Source organism: Pantherophis guttatus, chromosome 1 (assembly GCF_059756535.1).
Source record: "Pantherophis guttatus breed Tessera chromosome 1, ASM5975653v1, whole genome shotgun sequence".
Lineage (NCBI taxonomy): Eukaryota > Metazoa > Chordata > Lepidosauria > Squamata > Colubridae > Pantherophis > Pantherophis guttatus.
This window is the reverse complement of record NC_142063.1, coordinates 311630076-311640070: the sequence shown is the minus strand read 5'-3', so window position 1 is coordinate 311640070 and position 9995 is coordinate 311630076. Positions and strand designations below refer to the sequence as shown.

At 36.6% G+C, this 9995-nt stretch overlaps 1 long non-coding RNA gene across 1 annotated transcript; it reads right to left on the bottom strand.

Moving 5' to 3' along the window:
• Nucleotides 1–3005: 3005 nt before the first annotated feature.
• Nucleotides 3006–7989, bottom strand: LOC148116931 (uncharacterized). The gene is made up of 3 exons (XR_015733959.1): nucleotides 7937–7989; nucleotides 7506–7548; nucleotides 3006–3136 (listed from the first exon to the last, which is right to left on the bottom strand). It is a non-coding gene; the product is annotated as an uncharacterized LOC148116931 (long non-coding RNA).
• Between the last annotated feature and the right edge of the window lie 2006 nt (nucleotides 7990–9995).

The following is a 9995-nucleotide window of genomic DNA, read 5'->3' as shown; positions in this document are numbered from 1 at the left end:
CTCCCACCTGCCCCATGCACTATACCTACCTATATTCATTTGTTTTTAGTCCAGCTGATAGGCGCGGCAGAGCGGATTGCCATGCCTCAGATGTTCTGAAATTCAAAGCATGTGCGTGAAGTGAACCGGTGGTAACACCAGTTGAAACCCACCACTGATGAATATGTCTTGATGTTTACATAGATTAGAAGGATGGGGAAAATAATGTGAATCTATCATTCCACACAGTTGGGAGATAGAAAGGGTCCACCAGACACCCCCTTGCCCCAGCTCTGAAGCTATGTGTTTTATTATCTGTTAAGGACATATTCTACCAAGAAAATCTCCATCTTGATGCCTGGTTATAACTGAGGCTGGACTGAAGGGATTTGGCACAATTGCCATTTGAAAACAGAAGACAAACTCATATGTGCACATGTGCTAAATTGGAGTAAGAACTCTCTTCCATTACTTTTTACTTTCTTTGTGTTCATAAATGCACTTCTGTAGGAGAATAGGGAATTTGGTTCTTCAGACAGCAAGGAGTAGTTCCCAAGCCCTATCATCTTGCATCGGCTATACTTTTGTCACCTATCTGCTATCCATGACTGCTACCCTTGTGGCAATTATAAAAACCTCATTCCCAAGCCCTGATAAAAGGACGATTGTGAGGGGAATAATATTCAGAAAGTGATACTTCCCTTCCATCTCAAAAGTAGGAAGCAAGCACACTGGGGTAGGAAGGAGAGGGATGAGCCCCAAACCACTAAGCTCAAAGAATTGCTTATAAAGAAACTGGATAGCATTTAGAGTTGCCATCTCACTAGCAGATCACCTTTGGATGAAGCAGGTGCTAAATGAAAAAAGGGAAAAGAGGAATGTCTTCAATTTTCTCCTATCCGCTATAGCTTTCCTCTCTTCTCCTCCAACCATTTTCTGTACTATTCTGAAGATCTCCTAGGTCTCTGTAAATAGATGGGCCTCTAGGGACATCTGTGACAGGTAGGTGAATCAGGAAAAAATAATTCTTTTCTTTTCGCAGAAGGAAACTGATGTCACAGAAGGTGTACAGTAATATGTGGGAAATACCAGAACGATGCTAGGACATAGTGAGAAACATTTTGATTGCTTTCCCCCCAAAAAAATATATTTTAAACATATTTTCCTGACATTTCTTTCACTCCCAAATATTTACAACTCCATTTATCTTCTTTTAATGGTGTCTTCACTTTCTTAAATCAGTTGAAGTCTGTTCTAAGACAATTGTGATTTCTGCTATTTTCTATGAGCAAAACACTCATGACCAGTGAAGAATTGATGAAAAAGAAATTGTACAGTTCAAGGAAAACCAAGGTGGTAGAACTGAAAATACAGAGATGCCTTTATCTTCACAGCTAACATTGCTTACCAAATAATCAACTGGTTTGGGGGAGAAAATCCCACTCCTATCCAGCAAATACTGTCCCTATGTAGCTAATTTATTCTGTTGTTCAATTTAAAGCAGAAACACAGAGAACTGCATCTGAAAGCACAATTGCACATGGGAGCTAATCTTGTTGTATGTTGCATTTAGAAACAGGTATCACTGATGACACTCCAGATTTCCTTTTACTGCCTTTTCCTTTACTGCCTAAAAGAATGTCTGCAGCAAATCTGTGTTTGGAGCCCAGCCAGAAAACAATATAGATCTAGCTAAATCACCAACATCTTTCTGCAGCCCAGATCCAATATTCAAGATTCAATACACAATACTGCTGAAATCTGTAACTCAAAGATAAGAGAGAGCTTGTGCAGACTCTTTGGGGCTTTGTCACTCTGTATCAGTTATTAAAGTGTTATCTTCTTTCCTGTTGTAACATCCAGGTTTGCAATGAAAAGTGTGTGAGTCCTTCATATAACGAGATCCTATTCACACCAAATAATATGGCACTTAGTTATGAAGAGGTGAGCATGAGGCGAATATTGCTGTAAGCTGCATGCCACTTTTCTTTTTCTTCACACTCAAGTATTCCACCTCAGATTGTAAACTGAAGGTGGTAGACGCCAAAGAACTCTTGAGTATATCAATGTGCAGTGACAGATATTTTCACAAATCCCACAGTATGCTTGTTTGATTTTTTTTAAAAAAAAAATAACACACACACATACATATATATTTATAATTGTGATTGATGCTAGATTATTGATTGGTTTAGTGAGATAGTTAGAACATGTTCAAGTTTACCTTACCTTCTCATCCCCTGCAGGGTTTTATTACCCCTGAAGAAGTAAATATTTGTTGTTTTCTTCAAAATAAGTTGCACTGATCTCTGAAGAGAAACATTGCTAAACTTCATATTACTCTGCTCAAATTCCCAGTTGGCTGATTAAAATGTAAATGACTTCATAGTGAGGACATAACAAAGGAAGATTTTTGTTAATGCTTCTATATGTAACACCATCTCAAGAGCATGGTTATTATCTAGAGAGGAGCAGATTTCCTTCCTTCGTTCTTTTGTTGTTCTTTAGTTTGTTTTCTCTCAGAATCACAGAATAGGAAAAAGCCAAGGAGTCACCCTCTGCTCAGCACACAAATTAAAACATCACAGACAGATGGATATCTAGTTTGTGCTTAAATATATTTGGTGAATGGGAACATATTAATTCCTGCTGGATAACTTGTTCACACAATCAAACTTCTCTTACAGTTAGGAAATTTCTTCCATCTCTTACCATTACGTTGAGTTAGGGTTACATTAATGTTTGTGTCTTTTAGTTTGCTTGATTCTTAATGCGTCTTGAGTAAAAGTGTAGCTGCATCAAAGTACTGTAAACAGGAACTATGCACATGACCCATTCACTCCAAAGCATCTTTGGGTGATTGAATTCAAAGCAGTGTACTTGACTTTGTTCGAATGTTGATCTAAAATCACACTTTGCAGACAATATTATTTCACATCATTCCACTTTATTTTCTTATATTCAAAGACAATTGAAATGAAAATTCATTTCTGCTATGAGATGCAAAGATCAAATGAGATGCTGAAATGATAGAGTGCAAGAAAATGCACAGAATGAAGAGATTGAAAAGCTGACATAGAAAGCTGTTGATCCTGTGATCCCAGCAAAGCACTCTGGGTCCTCCTAAGAGCAGGCTGCTCCAAGACTTGGATAATCCCTGAAGGATTTAGAATATAAGAGGTTGTGACGTGAACTGATGACAACTGTATTATACATAAATATGTAGCAGATAGGTTAGATAAAAGGTAATAAATCATAATGGAGGGCAGACTACCCCTAACATATAATGTTCCCCTCACCTTCCCACTCACATTTCTGCTGATTATGATATGTTGTGCAAACTTGTTTACTTTTAGGTAAGACCAATTAAATTATATGTGGCTGATTCCCACGTATAAAGCTTGATAGACCTATCCAAACTGCTCACTTAATAGAAATACAAGAAATTGTAGAATTGTTGAAATTGTCATCCCTAATTTGTTTTAATGAAATGTGCATTTGGGCACAAAACAAATATGCAGTTTAAAACACAAAGATTATATTATATTAACTGGTAAAAATGGCTCATCAACATTATGTAAAAATAAAGTGGCATCCAAAATCTGCTCGGTGTTTCTCCCTGTGCCCCTGCAATAGACATCCCTTCATCCTGCATATGCACAAACATTGGGAGTGTACTGCTGTTCTCCACAGAATGCGTAATAACATTGCTAAGATGAAATAAAGGATGTTGTTCCAATTGTAGTGTTTGCCTTGCACACAAAAGGTTTTAGCTTAATATACTGGCCTTTTCAAGTAAGGACTCAGTTCTGAAGCCTTAGGAGTTGCTGGCAATTAATACATAGATTTTCTTTGCTAATAGCTATACTTCAAAAATAAAATGGGCCAGGAAAATAGAGATTGGGAGACCAGACCAAAAATCAAGTTTGAGATCATATATATACATTAATTTAATAATTTAACTTAATATAAGTTAATTGTGACAGAAGGAATATATTGAAAATATAGGAGAAACAACAATATTTTCCATTCATATTTCCCATATATTCCTTCTGTCTCAATTTAAAAATTGCAGTTTAATCAACACTTCTAGGAAGAAGTGTGGAGGGTGAGGGTGGGGAACACACAGAACTACTGAAAAACTGTATTCCTCTGGTATAGACCATACTGTGCTGAATGGTCAATTGATATGACTTGTATCCTACAACATGGACTCTTTTTCCAAAGTGTATAAAGTATAAAGCTGAGGTGGCGCAGTGGTTAGAGTGCAGTACTGCAGCTACTTCAGCTGACTGCTAGTTCAGCAGATCAGTGGATCAAATCTCACCGGCTCAAGGTTGACTCAGCCTTCCATCCTTCCGAGGTGGGTAAAATGAGGACCCACATTGTTAGGGGGCAATATGCTATTTAGTATACTGTCAATTGATGTAAGCCGCCCAGAGTCCTCGGAGAGTGGGCAGCATAGAAATATGACTAATAAATAAATAAATAAATAAATAAATAAATAAATAAATAAATAAATAAATAAATAAATAAATAAATAAATAAATAAATAGTTCTGCCACATATATATCCCCAGATACGTACATACATAGACTTCAAATCCTTAGAAGTGTTGAACTGTGTCCAGCCAAATTCAAGAAAAAGAGTTGGGTATAGCTCCCTACACCATAGCTTTGCCTGTCATAGAATCAAAGGGCTGGAAGGGATCTCAGTGGTCTTTTATTCTAATCACCTGCTCAGGGCAGGAATCCTATTCTATCCCAGCCAAATGGTGGTCCAGTCTATTTTTGAAAACCCACACTGATGGAGCATTCACAACCTCAGAAGGCAAGCTATCCCACTGATTAATTGCTGTCACTATAAGAAAATTTCTCCTTACTTATAGTAGATTGTATCTCCCTTTGACAAGATACCACCCATTACTTCTTGTCCTGCCTTCTGGTGCACTAGAGAATAACTCAATCCCCTCTTCTTTGTGACAGACTGTCAAGAACTTGAAGACACTTATCATGTCCCCTCTGATCCTTCTCTTCAATAGGTTACACATACTTAGATCCCTCAACCGTTTGTCATACAATTTAGCCTCCAGACCCTTTATCATCTTTGTCACTCTTCTCTGTACACTTTCCAGGGTCTCAACATCTTTTTTGCATTGTGATGACTGGATGCAGTATTCCAAATGTGGTCTCACCAGTGTGATATAAAAGTAGCATTATCAGTTCCCATTGTCTTGAAACTATCGCCCTGTTGATGCAGCCCAGGACCACATTGGCTATTTGGCAGCTACAGAAACTGCTGCCTCATACTTAATTGTTGGTCCACTAGGACTCCTAGAACCCTCTCACAATTACTACTGTTGAGCCAGGTAACATCTGTTCTGTACCGATACATGTAGTTTTCCTTGCCTATGTGCCTGACCTTATTTTTCTCACTATTGAACTGCATCTTGTTGGATAGGGCCCAATGCTGAAGTCTGTAAAGGTCCCTCTGGCTCTTGAGTTTATTTACAAAGTATTAGCTGTTCTCTAACTCCTCCCCTCCCCCAGCTATTCTGTCAAATGCCTTGCTAAAGTCTAAGTATATTATGTCCTCAGAATTTCTCTGTTATACTAATTTAGTTAATTTATTTAATGTAATATAATTAAATTAAATTAAATAATATAATTACTAATTTAGTTATTTAATCCATTCACACAGTCCCTCAAATTTGTTGCTGTTCCTCTGATATTGGAACTGTAGAGAAAACATCAGAAGGTGCAAAAAGTAGACAGATTTAACAGATTAACAGAGTTGGAAGGGACCTTATAGGTCATCTAGTCAACTCCCCCATTCAAGCAGGAGATCCTATACCATTTCTGACAAATGGCAGAACCATTGACCTTCTATAATATTTAGAATTCCTTCTGATATCTTTCTGTTTTCCAAGAAAAGGAGCATATAATAATCCATAATTTTTACTATACAGTCTGTTTTGTTTGAAAAGGCCTTTGGGCTATTCAATAAACTATACTACTATACAGTAATTGAATTTAAATTAAGATTTTCTGACATGTGAATTAATCAGTGAACCTTTTAAAGGATTATTTTTTTCATTCTCTAAGATGAAAGTAAATGAACCTTTGTTTTTTAATTTCACAAACCTTCTTTATTTTATAATCCTGATTTAGCAGCTGTCCTGTAGCATATACATAATATACATTTGGCAAGTGTTCTTAAACATAAATACCTCTAGAGTATTTTTGCTGGATTTCATATTATGTATTCTACAACTGTCCACCAAATTAAAGCATTAATAACAGTCACTGATTGTTAGGCCACATGAACTGGGTGGTGTGTGTGTTTTAAATGAGGCTGTTCATTAAGCCAAGTCATCTGCATATTCAGCAACAGATTTGCTGCTCTATGAAACAGACTTTTGATTCATGTGTTATATAGTAGTTTGCTCACCCTAGTATGCCTAAGACTTGTGTGTCAGCACTTCAATTATCAACTCAGCTTTTATTGGCTTACAGCTCAGCTGTGAAATCTTACTATGGGCTCCAAATGTGATAGACAATGTCTCTATTCTCTAGTTTGTTGTTTCCTGCCAAAATTTGAAGATTAAGACCTAATTCAGTTTGTATCACTAGCAACTTCGTGCAATTCATTTATTTTCAATATACATCCAACACATTTTAAGGATATACATAAAATATAACTGCAATGTATCCAGTTGTTAGTTTGCAAACATGCAGCAGGCAAGTACTCAGGGAGCCACAGTTGACTAAGCTACACTACATTCAATAGGTTGACTTCCATGCCATGTGTGGAACAGATCTATATGCTATTATATGAATTGTGTAAGCATCAAAATATGGCATAGTAATAAAAAATGAAATGTAAGGGTAGCAAATGAACTTGGAAATTAATTATTCCAACCCTTGCTGGTGCAATAAACCACTACTAAAGCATGCCTGACCATTCAACCTTTATTTAAATACTTTCAGTGAAGGAGAGTTCATAACTTCCTGTCCTGGTCTATTCCATTGTTGAACAGCTGTTACTATTAGGATTTTTTTCCCTATCTGTTGATCAACTGAAGACTACTTCACTGCAATATAAGCCCATTTGTTCTTGATCTGTTCTGGAACAACTGTGAACAATTCTGCCTCATCTTTTGCGTGACAGTTCTTCAGATACCCAAAGACAGTTTTCATGCCTTACTACAGTTTTTTCTTTTTTAGTGAAAACATACCTAACACTTATAACATTTTCTTGTAAGGTTTCCTTCCCAGCCTCTTATTAAGGTTGCTTTCTTTTAGACATGTTCTGCTTTATTAATGTGGTCCAAAATGTGGTGCTGAAAAGTGATTCAATATTCTATGTATCATTTGACCAACTCAGAATAGAGAAGTACCATGATCTCCTAATTCAAGATACAAGAACTGGTGATGAGTTCTAACTGGTAAAATTGTATAAATTAATGGCTAATAAAGACAAAATGATAACTCAGTTTTCATATTCTGATGGAATGAAGCTCTTACCATATTTTAGTTTGTTCTTCACTGGATTTTCCAAAGGGTGTACCTGACAATGAATAGTTGAAGATAAACTGTGAAACTAGAAAAACGTTTGATATGATTCAGTACAGACTGCATTACGACATTCCTAAACTTTCCACAAAATTCTTTTATGACAGAGAATTTGGAGTCCTATTCTTTGCTATCAGTCATGTTAACAGTGGCTGATGGATGAGGAAGTACAAGACTTGGCCAAGTTATCTACTGGTGCCCATATTCATAACTGATATTGCTATGCTTTTGTGAGGCCTTTCTGCACCATATTCTCCTGTGTGCACTCTTCTATTTCTCATTATCACCCTTTGGGGCGTTCTTCCTCTCTCTAGGAACTGAATCCCAATCTTCCTGAGTAAATCTATTCTTTGATCAATAATTCCAGGAGCCAGAATGCTTACCCTTCAGTGCTGAAATGAATAGCTGGAGGAATGTGACAATATCTATCACATTCTACATGCAGAACTTTGTTCTGAATTCTCTTTCTCCATCATTCTGGAATCATTTATCATTCTGATAAAGAATGAGTGTATCTAAAAGCTTTATATTATATTATTGCTATTCAGTTTTGGAGTTGCTCATAGCTAGAAATGTAAGTCAAGATATTTCTATTTCTTGATTTTCTAAAAGAATAAAATATCTGTTTTTCCTCTCCACTCATTGAACACATATTTACTAACTCTGTCATGATTGTATGCAGTTCTGTCATTTTTATTATGCCTTCCTATTTGAATATTACTTGACTGGAAGCCATGACAGCCATTTTTAGTTGACATCCTCCTTCTCACCTTTTGTCTTTTCTCAGGTCATATTGACATTTGGTTTCATGGAGTGTCAAGAGAGATATTTACACATGCTGAGCAAGCTGTCACTCATTCCTATAAAGCTGTAAACTATATGAAGAATGTTACTGTGCACTAAGCAACCTAGCAGAGCCTGCGTTAGTCCTTTTATTAAAGGTATATAAAAGGAGAGGGAAAGCAACTTAGCAAGAATGGAAATTATATATACATCAATTCCCATTGGCCTTGTGGTTTAAAAAGAAACGTCTTTCTACTACCAACTTCAAAACACTGCTATGCAATACAGATCCCTCTAGGATTCATCTCAGGGAAAAAAAGTTTGCCTGCAGGTGGCAATTCCATTGTACTGCCTTTGTGTCTTTTGGCTTTAGTAGAATCCCTACTATTTGTATCTGTCAGAAATATCTTTCTGTTTGGTTTACATGCGGCCCCAGGGTATAGGATTTAAACATGATGAGCAGGGCAAAAACAAGTGGAAGAATATGCACTCCCCCACCATACAGAAAACTATTGCCATTAATTGGTGGACTATGTATAAATATTTAGGATCAAAGAAGGCTGCTGGTCCTAGCTGATTAAGGTTAGTTCTCTAATTAAAGGATTGCCAGAGTCAGAACCAATTCACAAAAACTCATAAAAAAAGAGGAATTTGAATTAATTAATTGGTTGTTCATCTTATCACAGGGTAACGCTGGGCAGCTCTGGGCAGCTATGAAAAGTCTGAATAAGCCCGCATGCACATAGGTACCATTCTCATCCCAATACAGTAATGACTCATTTCATGTAAATTTTGGTCCTTATTAAATTAGCTGATAGAATTTTTTTAAAAAATGTGAGTTACCTTTCTCCTTTTAAAATACATTTCCTTTCTTTTAACAATTAATGATGCTGGTTGGCATCATCACAACAGCTTATTAGAAGGCAGTCACCCAAGATTCTTTCAAATCCAGATCTGGCCATCCTTAACCTGACTCATAGCAGTTGAAGAAAGTGGGGGAAAGGATCACTTTAAAAAGCTTGCATTTCTGTAGATATTAATGTATATGGACTCTACATAGTTGGACACTCCAAGTATTTCAGGAAGATGTAAGTGGGGATATTAATAAATTAAACCAATGAGGAAGTACTGAATTCATTGCCAGTTATTTGAAAAAGCAGATAGAAAAATGAATGGAAACCAATACTGTAAAGTTCCAAAAAATGGTGTTGAGATAATGTTGATAATCCACAATTCAGTGGTCTTGCCAATATTAATTAGGTTTCAGATGTTCTGATATGTTGTGTTGTTATGTATATAAAGCATTGTTGTGTTATATAAAGCATAAAAAGGGTAAAAAGGCATAAAGCATAAAAAAATGAAAGCAATATCAGATCTCTTCACCACCACCATCACCATTGCAAATCCTGCTGTGCTACCTTACTATATCATAGTAATGGAGTGTTCCTGGGTGGGATGAGCCAGGATGTACTCCTAGTATCCAGGAGTGAATGGTAAGAGTACAGTAAATACTTCCAGAAGAATCACCCATGGCATTTAGATTATCCCAGCTGCCCAGCTACAGCACCCAGTCATTTATATTGGTCTCCTATAGGAAGATGCTGGAGGAAGATGATCACTTTAGGGTCAATTCAATTAGAATCCTACATGGAAAAAGCA